We start from the raw sequence: 13509 nt of genomic DNA, 5'->3' as shown, positions 1-13509 counted from the left end.
CAGAGGGGGCAAGTGTGCACCCTGTCGTGTTGGTGCACACATGCACATGTGAAGTCATCCAGAGGAGGTGAGATATTGTGTCAATAAGCCACAGAAAGGTGACGCTGTGGACCATGTGTGCACCCATCGGGATTCTGAGCAGATCACAACCACACAATGAGATGCGAGATGGGAGGAGAGAGCAAGGGAACAAGAGTTTACAGCAGATCGAATGAGAGATATGGAGTGTGAGGGAACTACTGGATGGAAGAAGGGAGCTCAAAAAGACTGAAACCTGATTTATACTGTGTTGCATGCTGGTGTCACGTGCTGAAAATAGCCGGTCTACGAGTTCACAATGCGCCGCATCGCGTCGTTTTGTGAGCTTGTACATTGGCTATTTTCGGCACGCAACGCCATCATACAATAGAGTATAAATTAACTCTTTAAGACCTGAGAACGCATCTGTGTGTCATTTTTAGATTTCGTTGGGCTATTCAAAAATAGCAGATATACAAGCTCATAGCGCTGCACCGAGTGCCGCGCTATGAGCTTGTAGATCTGCTATTTTTGAAAAATCGTGAAAAATGTTGTGCAAATCTTTGAATATATATATATTTAAAGCGAGCATTTCTAGCTAAAATGTTATTGCTTCTGGGGATTCTACAAATGTCTTCTAAATCAGTTTAAAACAGTTTTCTGAAACACTTATGTTGCTATAATATTAATGTCAGGGTCAAGGAGCCCCACAACGATATGTATTTGGCTGCGGACCCCCATCTCAAAAAAAAAAAAATCCAGGGACCCCCAGAAGCAAAGATTTGAGTAAAAAACAATTGCTTTATAGATATATATTCAAAGATTTGCAAAAAAAAAACACGATTTAAAAAAAAATAGCAGATCTACAAGCTCATAGCGCGGCACCGTGCCGCGCTATGAGCTTGTAGATCTGCTATTTTTTAATAGCCAAAAGTATAAAATATGGATAAAGTGGTTACACAGATGCGTCCCCCGGTCTTAAAGGGTTAAGCATGAGAGGAGTGCAGGTGGAATCTCTGGAGACAGGAGTATGGGGAAAGTGGGCAGTCTTCTGTGAGACAGGTTTACTACAGCCCATATATCCAGCCAGGTATTTTTAGAAAGCAATGAGAAGCGGTTCACTCCTTCAACCCCACACACCCCTTACCCCACCCCTCTTTTTTTTTCTTGTCCCTGCATTCACGTCTCAGTGCACCGTGGTCCGTGGAAGAGTTACTGGTGGCCTTTTGTCTGTTACGACAGGATATTTAAGATTCATGAACAGCCGACAAAGAGCAGCGGTTTCATTTACAAGGGAGACGGCCTCACAAAAGCCTGGCTTCCATTCAGTTCTATCTAATAATGTGTATTTCCTACACTATCATTTTGGTGAATTACTCTGGTCTGTATTTCTTTTTCTCTCTCTCTCTACCTTCAGTCTTTCATTAACTCATTAAGGTCTTTGGGTGTTTTACTTGAATTATAACTCTCCACCAGTTGTCAGGGAAGCTCAGTGTTGCCAAAATAGCCGCAGCAGAAACAATATCGTCTGTTTCTCGTCTCGGTGGGTCTCAAACGGAGTGCTGTGACCTGCACACACTCGGGGTGGTCTGGCTATTTTTGCCGAAATGAAAGTATTAAAAAATATTACCTTAGAGCTAGACGTTTTCAAAGGATATCCCTCCTATTTATTCACATTACATTTTTATTACCTAGGGAGACGGTGTTGGCATTGCTGTCACCCTAATGTACAAACTGAACATATTTATTACCTTATAGAACTGTTGCGAATTCAATCTTGTCTTTGCTGATTTTTCCTTCATTTAATTGAAGGAAATTCCCTGACATCCATCCGTTTTTATGTCTGTGATACACTAGGGTGTCAATTGGGCTAAGATCCTCTGGGGATACGGATATATATAATTGGGTGTCATCAGCATAGCTATGAAAGTTTCTATCGTGTTTTCTGATAACTGAGCCAAGTGGTAGCATTTATAAGTTAAAGAGAATGGGGCCCATGGAGCCCCGAGGGACACCACATGTCAGCTCAACTCTGTGAGAGGAGAAGTCACCAAATGACACTTTTTTAAAAGCGAACATTTGCTTCTGGGGGGTTCATGGAACAAAAATATTTTGAGGTGGGGGTCCGCGGCCAAATACATAATGTTGGTGGTCCTTGACATGAAAAAGTTTGAGCACCATTGATATAGCAACATGCGTTTTTCAGAAACCAGTTTGTAGACATTTGTAGATGCGTTCCCGGATTGAATGGGTTAAGTCTAAAAGAACAAGGACAGAGAGGTTTTTTGAATCAGTATTGATTCTGAGGTCATTTAGTACCTTGACTAGTGCTGTCTGTGCTGTGGTTTGCTCTAAAACCGGACTGAAATACCTCTATCATGTCATTTTAACCCATGCCGTTTAACCCATTAAGACCTGAGGCCGATTCTAAATCAGAAGTTCTCAAACTTTTTCGTGCCAAGGACCCCCAAATTTATATATATTTGGCCACGGTCCCGTGGACCCGAATCTAAAAAGGTTTTGTGCCAGGGACCCCCAGAAGAGAATATTTGTGTTAAAAATCTTCTTAAAAACGCTTAACATTTTTCAAAAATGTTCAAAAATAAGCAGATGTACAAGCTCGCAGCGCAGCACGAAGTGACGCGCTATAAACTTGAATATATACTATTTTTGAATAGCCAACTCTAAAATGACTCTAAAATGTTTCCTTCCTATTATCTCTGACGATATCTTTGTTACAATTACATTAAAGTAGCCAATAATCATATTCCATCACCTAAAGTTAAGATAATTTCTCTGGGAATTGTTCATATTTTCTGTCTCATTTTCTTAGCATTGGGTATTTGGCCTGACATTTCCATGCAACAGATAATTACACCTAATATTGGATTCCAAGGCTCACTGCAGCTTTGCTGTGACATTATAAAGCCCACCCCCCTGGTGTATTTCTGCATCCCCATACAGACTTACTGTAAGTAAAGGTGAATATAGAGTTTAGATGCCAGTTGGCATATTGGCATATGCCATCTTCTTCCTACCGTCCTCCTCGCCCTCTCGGGCCCAAGGCACATGACTGACACTCCAGACAAGTTTGCGTATCGATTTACTTAACGTTTGCCATTGTGGAACAGCCGGCAAAGTGTAGACATGAAATTATGCCACACATAAACACTGCATTTTCAGACCTCACACGGCAAAAGAAAGAGAGATGTTTGCGTCATTTTTGCTTAAGAATTATAAGATTGTAGGATAGTGGTTGTACCTCTGGACTAGTGTTAGAGAGAAGCACTTGTTCAGACACATGACCGCTTATTATAAGGTCCACCTCTCTCTCTCTCTCTCTCTCTCTCTCTCTCTCTCTCTCTCTCTCTCTCTCTCTCTCTCTCTCTCTCTCTCTCTCTCTCTCATATCTCTCATATCTCTCTCTCTCTCTCTCTCTCTCTCTCTCTCTCTCTCTCAGAATACAGCTCAAACCTGACCTGTGTGAACAGACAAACACAAGCAGGCAGTCATTCACGCACACACACACACACACACACACACACACACACACACACACACACACACACACACACACATTAACATCTTTGTAGTTTTGTACAATATTACTGTTGTATATGAGATAAATGTCAGGGTTAGGGCAGGGAGGAAGAGGATTAACAGGCACAAAGCATCATTGTCTCCAATGATGATGTGAGAAACAACAGTGGTGAAGGGTGAGCTCTGCGGTTTGCCCTCGTCTTGTGAGTGAGACTCTTCCTCTTGACTATGTCTGCTTCTCTCTTTGTTTGATCGTTCTTGTCTGTGGATCATTCAGAAAGACATTGGTAACATTCCCTCCAGACTCCAACACTGACTTGTACTTCTGTGTTGACAACAAACACAAATATGGACCCCCCCCTTAAAAGTTCAAATGAAGAAGTGTTTTAGCTTAACAAAAACAAATATAAATCAAATTTAACTTGACTGACTCTGTTGAGCACTTGGAAATGTGACTGGCCTTCAAGCGTGATATCACAGGAAATCTATTGAGCAAAATCCGAGAGGGCTGGTGTCTCCAACATTCCATCTTTTACACTGTCTGTTCCGTTCAAGTAAGTGACAGATTCTTTGCCAATTCCTGCGTTGTCAGCATCTGTTCAAAAACCCATTCCTAATGTGTGAACTGAGAATTCCAAGCTTTAGGTATAAGTATTTAAAATGACAAATTTCATCAGAGATGACTCTGGAGAGTCAATTTTACCAGGGACTGCCACCCTGTCGTTCTGGAGGCTGAGATAAACTGTTCTGAATCGTTCGTATACCAACTCACGTCCCACCATCTGTGGTTGTTCTTGGACCTGTCAGTTGAGTTTTAGATGCAAGCTGTGAAAATCAATCTGAAGAGCTTTCACAGCAGTCAGAATGACAGAACCCATTCCACTTTACATCAGAGTAGAAATGTGGATTTCTTGGTTCATTTCTGGTTGGCCTGAAACCTCTGCCTATTCGCTAGTTCATTTCTTCACAACCCTACACAGTAAAATGTGTTCAATGAAATTGTTATATTGAGGATTTTGCTGTGTAATTATGAAAGGCTCACACAAGGGCTTGTTTGTATGAGCCAATATCAAACAATGTTTTGATATTGGAATGTTAGAGAGGGAGGAAGAGATGGCAAAAGCTCTTATCCTGTGCAGCATTTTGCCACCCATCCTCTCTTAAATGTTCTGCTTCTGTAGTGCATTTATCCAAAGTGCTTTACAATGTGCATTGCATTCACCCATTCTCACAACGATGGCATACACAACCGCATGACAAGGCACCAACCTGCCCAGTGGGCACAGTTAAGAGATCAGTGTCTTGCTGAAGGACATCTTGACACAAAGCCAGAAGGAGCCATGGGGTCAAGCCGGAAACCTTCCGTTACCAGACAGCCTCTACTTCCTTAGCCACTGCCACCCCAATGAGCTCAGCTCCTGTTGAATGATCTCAGCTTGTCTAGTGGTGTGCTAGGCCTGGTCTTGACCACTAATTATTTGTATTGCCAGATATGTTTGCATTTTGCCCATATGAGGAATTTGTCTCGGTGAGGTTAAAAAACTCAAGGGGGAGAGACTCCAACTGAACCCTAGCACACCTACTTCCTTGCATCCCTTCCTGATGCCTATTTTTTGACACATGCTAGTATTTATTGATATAGTCTATGTTGGTTCCTTGTTCACATATGTTGTTATTTAGATATACGTACATACTGTTTGCTTGACCAAATGTTATGTAGAGAGCTTTTGCGCAGTACAGTATGTGGTCGTCACACCATCCGGTCATTTTAGATCCAATCACAGAACAGTTTCACTTGAGTTAGCATGCAGCTTCAATGTACTGTAGCACCAAAATAATCGCTCAGGTACACTGTCTACTCAATCTCTCTCTCTGTCTCTCTGTCTGTCTGTCTCAGCCAGTGGGTTGGACAGCAGGAGTCCCTGGGCCCTCAGACATAGCACGCATGCTCGCACGTGCGCATGCACGCACACATCTTGTATCACACTGACATACATGCACATTGTACACACAAAGACAGACACATACAGTACATGTAACAGGATCTTTTATCTCACACGTGCACGTGGGAGCTCACACACACACACACAAACACACACACACACACACGCACACGCACGCGCGCACACACACACACACACGTACAACAGTCGGCAGCTTTCCAGAGGTCTGTCTGGCCAAAAGGTCAGGCCTCTGAAGGAATGAGGCAGAACAGCTAGCCAGAGAATGAGTAGAATTCATCATGTTCCACCACCCGCACCTCTCTGCTCTCAGCTCCTTAATCTCCTTGCTTCTTTTCCTATTCCCTTTTCGTCGCTCTCACTAGTCCATCTGTGTATACCCCCCCCCCCCCCACACACCCACTTCCTCACAGCTCTCTCTTTCTCTACCCCTTCCTTTCATCTCCACTTTCTCCTTTCCTCTCCACCTACAGTATTGCTTCCTTTCTATTCCACTTTCTCCTTTCCTTTCCTCTCCTCTTCTTCCTTTCCTGTCCACTATTTCCTTTACTCTCCTCTCCACATTCTCCTTTAACTTTCCTCTCCACTTTCTGCCGCTAGAGGGCACTATCCCCCTGGGTCATAGCGTTATTTTTTGTATTGGAAATCCCATAGGGGAATCTTAGATTGCGTCTCTTAGAGAACTGTGTTCCAAAAATAAACAAACCACTTTGCCGATTTTACTCCTATGGATATGAAGCATCAGCAGGTAAAAAAGTACTAATCTATCCAAAGAGTAAGAAATTTAATTTTTTTCTCCAAACACAGACGTTATCAAATGTAACTCAATATCATAAACGACACAGAGTCGCATACCTGACAAAATCGCCGGGTGGTTTGTTTATTTTTGGAACATGACGCAATGACGCAATCTAAGATTCCCCTATGGGAACTCCAACACAACAAATAACGCTGTGACCCAGGGGTAGTGGGAGTGACGTCAGGACTTTTGTTGCGAACGCGGAAGGAGGCGCGGCGACCAAGTGGAGCTTACTATGTAACCGTGCTCGGGTTGTGAGTGAGTGTGTGTGTGTGTGTGTGTGTGTGAGTGTGTCTGTGTACAGCCGCGCTCTCATTGGCTCGCGCCCCCATGTGACTCGAAACTCCGTGCTGAAATGCCAGCAGCTGCACTGCCTGTCTGCAGCCGCCAGAGTCCGCCAGAGTGCACTACTACAGTGTGGTTGAAATATAGCAGCCACAGTCAATCTGCGTTCGCTTCCAGCGTTCGCGCGTCTTACTTGTACTATATTGCTTCCTTTCTACTCCACTTACTCATTTTCCTTTCCACTTTTGCCTTTTCTCTCCTCTCCAATGCCTCACTTCCTGTCCACTTTCTCCTTTCCCTTCCTCTCCACTCTCCTTTCTTCTCCACTTCCCCAGGTGGCATGGCAGCTAAAGTAACAATATGGTTGTTGGCTAACCCATTGTGAACTCACGCAAGCCTCACACATTGTGAACGAGCACACACACGCACACAACGAGCACACACACGCACACACACACACACACACACACACACACACACACACACACACACACACACACACACACACACACACACACACACACACACACACAGTGTGATCTAGTTTTAGTACCACGGCCTCCATCGGATGCAGGCTTTGACTCTCAGCAGGAGAAACACGGACCACTGTAGAGATCACATCTGTTCCCTCTCCCTCCCTCCTGCTTCTTGCTTTTTCTAATTCTGTTCTTCTCCCAATTGATTGTTGCCTGGACCGGGCGGGGCCAGCCCAAGAGACTGACATGGCTTTTGACTGACTGAGTCAGGCAGTCAGTGATGACGTTACAGCATTGATTAGTTAAATAGCTCAGGTTCTCACCAGACGCCATGGTTTTGTGTATAAAATCCAGGCATGGATAAGCAGTCAGTAAAGCACCCTTAGTCCAGTACCTGGCCTGTAGACCTGTTTGCAATTTGGTGTTGGGGGAATTTCTCACCTGAACTGAGTCAGTGGGTCCCTAGACATGAAAAATCACGGAGGTGCTTGTCCGCCAGAGTGGCACGAATGGCGCAATGGCCAAATCAAAAATGGCCGCCATCGGCTATGATGAAAATCCACCTCATTTGTTTTTGAGTGGATATACACATGTAATACCTCCATTTTGACTAATTGGGGTGTGTGGAATTCATTTTTGATATTGTTATGACCATTAAGGGTGATTTTGACCTTGAAAGGTCATGGTCAAGGTCATTTTACTATTCCAAAGACATTTGCCATAACTTGGCCATTGTTAGGAGTAAAAACAAGTGCAATAAGTCTAATCCAACTCATTCTGATATTTAAAATTCCTTTCTGATATTATTTTGACCATTAAGGATCATCTTGTCATTGAAATATCAATATCAATGTCATTATTCAATAACTTGATTTTTTTCTTCAGTCACTTTTATTGTATTTCTTTCATAATTATTTGTTTTATTTATAACAAAAGACATGAACGTGAAAAATATAACAATTCTAAATATCTCCCTTTAACCTTTATTTGATTTGGGTGCTTTAATTAGAAAATAAGACAAGATAAGAAAATAAAAGTGACATACAAATAAAATCATATTTTTTTTTACAATTTCTTACAGTGCACCATATATGTGTGCATGCTGGTTAGTGTGATGGGTTTTTACATGAAGGATTTTCCAGTTTTCCATGGCATAATATGATGCACGGAACTCCAGCAGCACGGCAGCCACATGGCAGAGTGTCGCACTTGCCTGCACACTTGCATACTCGGTGGTAAGGGCTTCAGACATTTTGCTGGCAGTAGCGTACCAAAGTGCTCCTCCCATCCATGTTCCACTGTCTCTAATCTTGCCTCAGGTTCCTTGGCTGTCGCAAGCAGGTGGCAAGCCCTGTGCTCCAGAAAAGCAACATGTTTGATATGACCTCTGATCACACTACTTATGGAGGGATAGCATCAATTCCAGCGCTGGCACTGGTATAGCTTTCCCTGAGGTCATCAAACGTCTCAGCAGCTGTACTTGACCTGGCCCCTGCCCGGACTCGTACCAAGTACTTCTCTGCCAACGCTGTGTCTTGTTCTGTCAAGGTGTCTGCCTCTCCAAAGTTTGTTAAATATTGTACTGGGTCAGAAGCCATAGCTGCACCTTGCTCATGTAGTCTTCTACAGTCAGGATATGTGCCTTGATCACTGTCTTGGCTAGTGGTGCTCCACGATGAGAGACTGCTTGATGCAGTGGAAGCATGCGCCGCTTCTCACCAGTGCCATACTACTGCCAGATCTCCTTCACCCCCAGTGTTTGGAAGTATGGGGTGTAGCATAGCAGTAATGCGAAGGTGTCTGTATCATTGGAGACTATGACAACTCTCTTGCTCTGTTTCACACGAACACACCACTCCAAATGCACCACCAATCTGGTGTCAGCCTCCTCAATCCAGTTCAAGAGGTCTGGGATCTTTTCACCACCAGCCGCCTTTGCTGGGAGCACCTTATCTTCAGAGACAACAGAGCTGGCAATGATGGTAGCATTGCCACAGGCTTGACTGCACACCATATCCCGAACTAGCAGCTGGAGATTCCGCTTGTTCTCCTCAGACGCCCAGAACTTGTCAAGTTGCTGAGGGATGGGTGTGTCTCTGTTCATGCCAATGATGTCGATTCCTGTTCTTGAGTCTGTGTGCCGCATGCGCTCCCCTTCCTTTAGAGACATCTCAATGTAGGAATCGAGTATGAGATGGATGAACCCTGGCTCTTGGCAGAGGGATAATGTTGAGCTGATGATGGCGTTGATGACAGCACCTGAAGTAGGGAATTGTGCAAGTGGCATCTGCCGCATTTTCGACATGAAATCTACCACAACATGAGTGGCAAGAGTAGACTTTGGACTGAGGTCAAGTTCAGGCTCAATCTCACTGACAAGTTTTGACTTGTTGACATGAGCTGGAAGGTCACCATCAAAAAGGGGAAATGCTGAGAGCACATCATGAGTAAGTATCTGCCGGATGTTCATGCCCCGCTCCTTAGCAATGTCCATACTCCTATGTGCCTCGGCCATGTCTTTGGATGAGACTAACTTCTGCTCCTTCAGAATGGTTGTTGGCGTCTTCTGCGGTTGCTCGTTGAACTGAGGTAACTTCCGCTTTGGTATGGTTGTGCTCATTTTCTTGGTCTTCTCAACTAACCTCTCCTGTCTGTATGAGCAGCAGACACGCTCCCCATTTTTTAGACAATTGAGCAGACGTGGAGTGACCCCTCGGTCAACAGCTTGTTTTGTGAGCAGATTGTGCTGTGGCACAGGCACATTGACCATCATTGAGTATCGATTCTGACGCTCTAGCACGAAGTCCAGCAGCTTCGCCACATTCCGGTTGAATGTAAGGCGGCGAGTGGTACTCAATGCATGCTGGAGATGGCATTCTGTATGTTTCATGGTGTGGTTGTTGGTGAGAAAGTTGAGGACATTGGTGACTGACCCAATCTCGTGGAACAAGAGCTCGAACTCTGCCACAGAATTTGCATTGTGTGTGGCTCCTACTACAGAGTGACCTCCTGGACCCTTCGACACTCGCTGAATGGTCTGCTCAACCTTCATGTCACCTCCTACAGCCCTCATGTCACAGATCCCGAATAACCCACTGGCCTATAGAGAAGCGCTGGTAGAGCTCAGGATATGTGAACTCTTGCACCTTGATTTGTTCAAGATACCATGAGCCATGACGCAGGTAGTTTATGCAATCACGTTCTGCAAAGATTGGCATAGAGTCCGCATGTAGATTCCAGTTTCCTTCTCTTTCGGAGACTACAGCATTCTTGATGACGGCTACCAACAAAATTCTTATTTGATTTTGTGGTATGGTTTTATTTGTATATCACTTTTATTCCTACATAGTGTAGTTTGCTAATTTCAACACCCAATTAAAATAAAAGTTAAACAGAGATGTTTAGAATTGTTATTTTTCTCATGTACATGTCTTTTGCTGTAAATAAAACAAATTATTATGAAAAGGAATACAATAAAAGGGATAGTAAAGTACAAAATCGTAATTGAATTATTGAAAAATGACATTGACATTGATATTTCAATGACAAGATGATCCTTAATGGTCAAAACGATATCAGAAATGAATTCTAAATGTCAGAATTAGTTGAAATAGACTTATTGCACCTGTTTTTACTCCTAACAATGGCCAAGTTATGGCCAATGTCTTTGGAATAGCAAAATGACCTTGACCATGACCTTTCAAGGTCAAAATCACCCAAAATGGTCATAACAATATCAAAAATGAATTCCACACACCCCAATTAGTCAAAATGGAGGTATTACATTTGTTTATACATTCAGAAAAAAAAAAAGTTGGAATTTCATCATAGCCGATGGCGGCCATTTTTTATTTGGCCATTGCGCCATTCGTGCCACTCTGGCGAACAAGCACCTCCGTGATTTTTCATGTCTAGGGACCCACTGACTCAGTTCAGGTGAGAAATTCCCCCAACACCAAATTGCAAACAGTTCTACAGGCCAGGTACAGGACTACCTCCTCCATTCCAAACTAGAGATCTTGTCAAGACATATTTTAATTAATTTAATTAAAGTAAAAGTATCAATTCCACAATGTAGAAATACTCTGTTACATGTAAAAGTCTGGTATTCAGAATGTACTTGAGTAAAAGTACAAAAGTTTTCAAAACGTACTTAAAGTACAAAAAGTAAAAGTACTCATCACGCAGTATGTCCCATTTCAAAATGTATGAAAATCTTTTTCGAGAATAGCAAATCTACAAGCTCACAACGCGACACATTGTGAGCTTGTAGATTTGCAAGAAAATTGGAAATACTCAAGTAAAAGTACTTCAAAATTGTACTTAAGTACAGTACTTGAGTACATGTACTTAGTTACTTTCCACCACTGGATTTCATGGGGACATCCCTACTTAACTTCACATTGTTTTCTATCACCAATCTTATACAGTCTGTTCTCTCTTTTCCTCTTAATTTAAATTAAAGCAGTGATTTCTGCAGATTTGTAAGCCTAGCTTATCAATGAAATGAATAAATAATATTGTAGCACATCCCCCCCCCCACACACACACACACTCAGTTTGTTGCCTCCTGGTCTGCTGCGAGGATAACGGGGGTCGAGTCGACTCCCTCGGAGCACTACAACGCTACAATAAATCAATACAAATAGCACACTCATGGCTGAGCAGCTACAGTATCTTGAAAATAGATGTCGATACATTATGTGCAAATAAATTATGAAAAATCTGATCATTTGAAGGTTACTTGAGGGTTCCCACAAGGTTCAGTACTAGGCCCAAAACTGTTTATACTGGACATAAATATAATTATGAGCAAGGTCTTTTAAGGTCTTAAAAGTTGGTTTCATTTGCTGACGACACAATTAAAAAAATATTAACAATCATTAAACCAAAGTAGAATTTGTAGAATTTGTAATAAAATTGGTAATCAAGCACAAATCAAGATAAATGATGTTGAGTTAGAAAGGGTGTATGAAAATAAATCTGTGGCCGTGGTAATAGATCAAAAACTAGTCAAAGGACCCAACTTGTGGAATAGTTGTGACGATTAATTGAAATGCGTAATACATGTCGCATCTAAGGATATTGTATTTGGAACTATTGATTGATTGATAGATTGATTGACAGGTAGATTGAAAACTTTATTAACAAGTTTGTTAACAGTACAGGTAGCATAGTCAAAGGTTATTCTAAAAGGATGTTTTATTCTTTTTTTTTAACTTATATTCTTATTTTCCTTCTTTATTTCCTTTTTTTAATCTTTTGTACTAAAGGGGTTTAGGGTATCGTATGTGTAAGAAGGGCAGGTCATATAAGATAGGGCTTCTTTCTAGATATAGTATACCTTTTTTGTAAAAAAAATAAATTGTACTCATACACCTTAAATTGAAAAAAATACTAATATTATTTATTAATTCCTATGCACACTCGTTTTTGTAAAGATTTATTTTTGGTGAGGAAGTGTAATTATTGTGATACCTGTGGCACAAATAATGTTTCTGCCGTTATCCATCATCTCCAGCAGTAGTTGTTAGGGAGGGATGTGAATGGCGGTGGGACCGCCAGACAGCGTTAAAGCGGCAGGCAGTACAGGCCCTCAAGGTAGCCACTTATCCCAGCTTTAGTAGCATTAGCATCATGTGCAGAGCTGGAGCACGCCTTGTGTTGGTCCTCTGAGGATAAGCTTAATGTTAGCACAGAGACCAGGAGCAACACACGCACACTCACGACTTCAGCTCAAGGCTTAATTAAATGTCAGCACATACTTAAAAAAACCAATATACAGTAGTAACAAGTGTGTATGTGCGTGCGTGCGTGCGTGCGTGCGTGCGTGCGTGCGTGCGTGCGTGTGTGTGTGTGCGGGCGCAAGAATCATGTACGTAATTGTCTCCTTGTGTTAAGTTACATCTCTTCCGCATCTCTTCGGTACAATAAATGTGTCAACGGTAAACATGGGAATGCCATGCTGGGAATGTGCAATACCCAGCTGCAATATATATGATTGAGCATTGCTTATGTTAGCACATGGCGGCTATTTCAGTCAGGAGCGTACAATTTCGCAGAAGAAAAGGATATTAAAAGTTAATGCAGTTAAGAGGGCTAACTGCATTAACGGCATTTTCAGGGAATGAGTTTTGAGTGTGTGCTTAAGGTGGAAAGGTTATATATGTGATATATGTCTTTATTTGGCCTCCAGCATCAAGCCTTCTCTCTCAGAATAGCTGCTGCCAGGAGGACAGACAGACAACCACCTATTGGAACAGATGAATGCGGGGATGTTGGATGGTAGAGGGAGGAATGAGGATGGATGGGTCGAATGATGGAGAGATGAAGGATGGTTGGATTCTAGAAGGAGGAACGGAGGATGGTTGGATAGGTAAAAGGAAGAATGGAGGATGAGTGGATGGAGGAATGAAGGATTGATTGATTG

The 13509-nt window shown here is 42.5% G+C and overlaps 1 protein-coding gene across 7 annotated transcripts in view; it reads left to right on the top strand.

The window, feature by feature from the left end:
- The window catches only part of caska (calcium/calmodulin-dependent serine protein kinase a), a 143985-nt gene that overhangs the window by 53062 nt on the left and 77414 nt on the right, over positions 1 to 13509 (top strand). The window lies entirely within an intron of this gene.

The sequence above is a fragment of the Gymnoscopelus braueri genome, assembly GCF_963280865.1.
Source record: "Gymnoscopelus braueri genome assembly, chromosome: 18".
Lineage (NCBI taxonomy): Eukaryota > Metazoa > Chordata > Actinopteri > Myctophiformes > Myctophidae > Gymnoscopelus > Gymnoscopelus braueri.
Note: the sequence above shows the minus strand (reverse complement) of the source record. Positions and strands in the feature narration are given on the sequence as shown.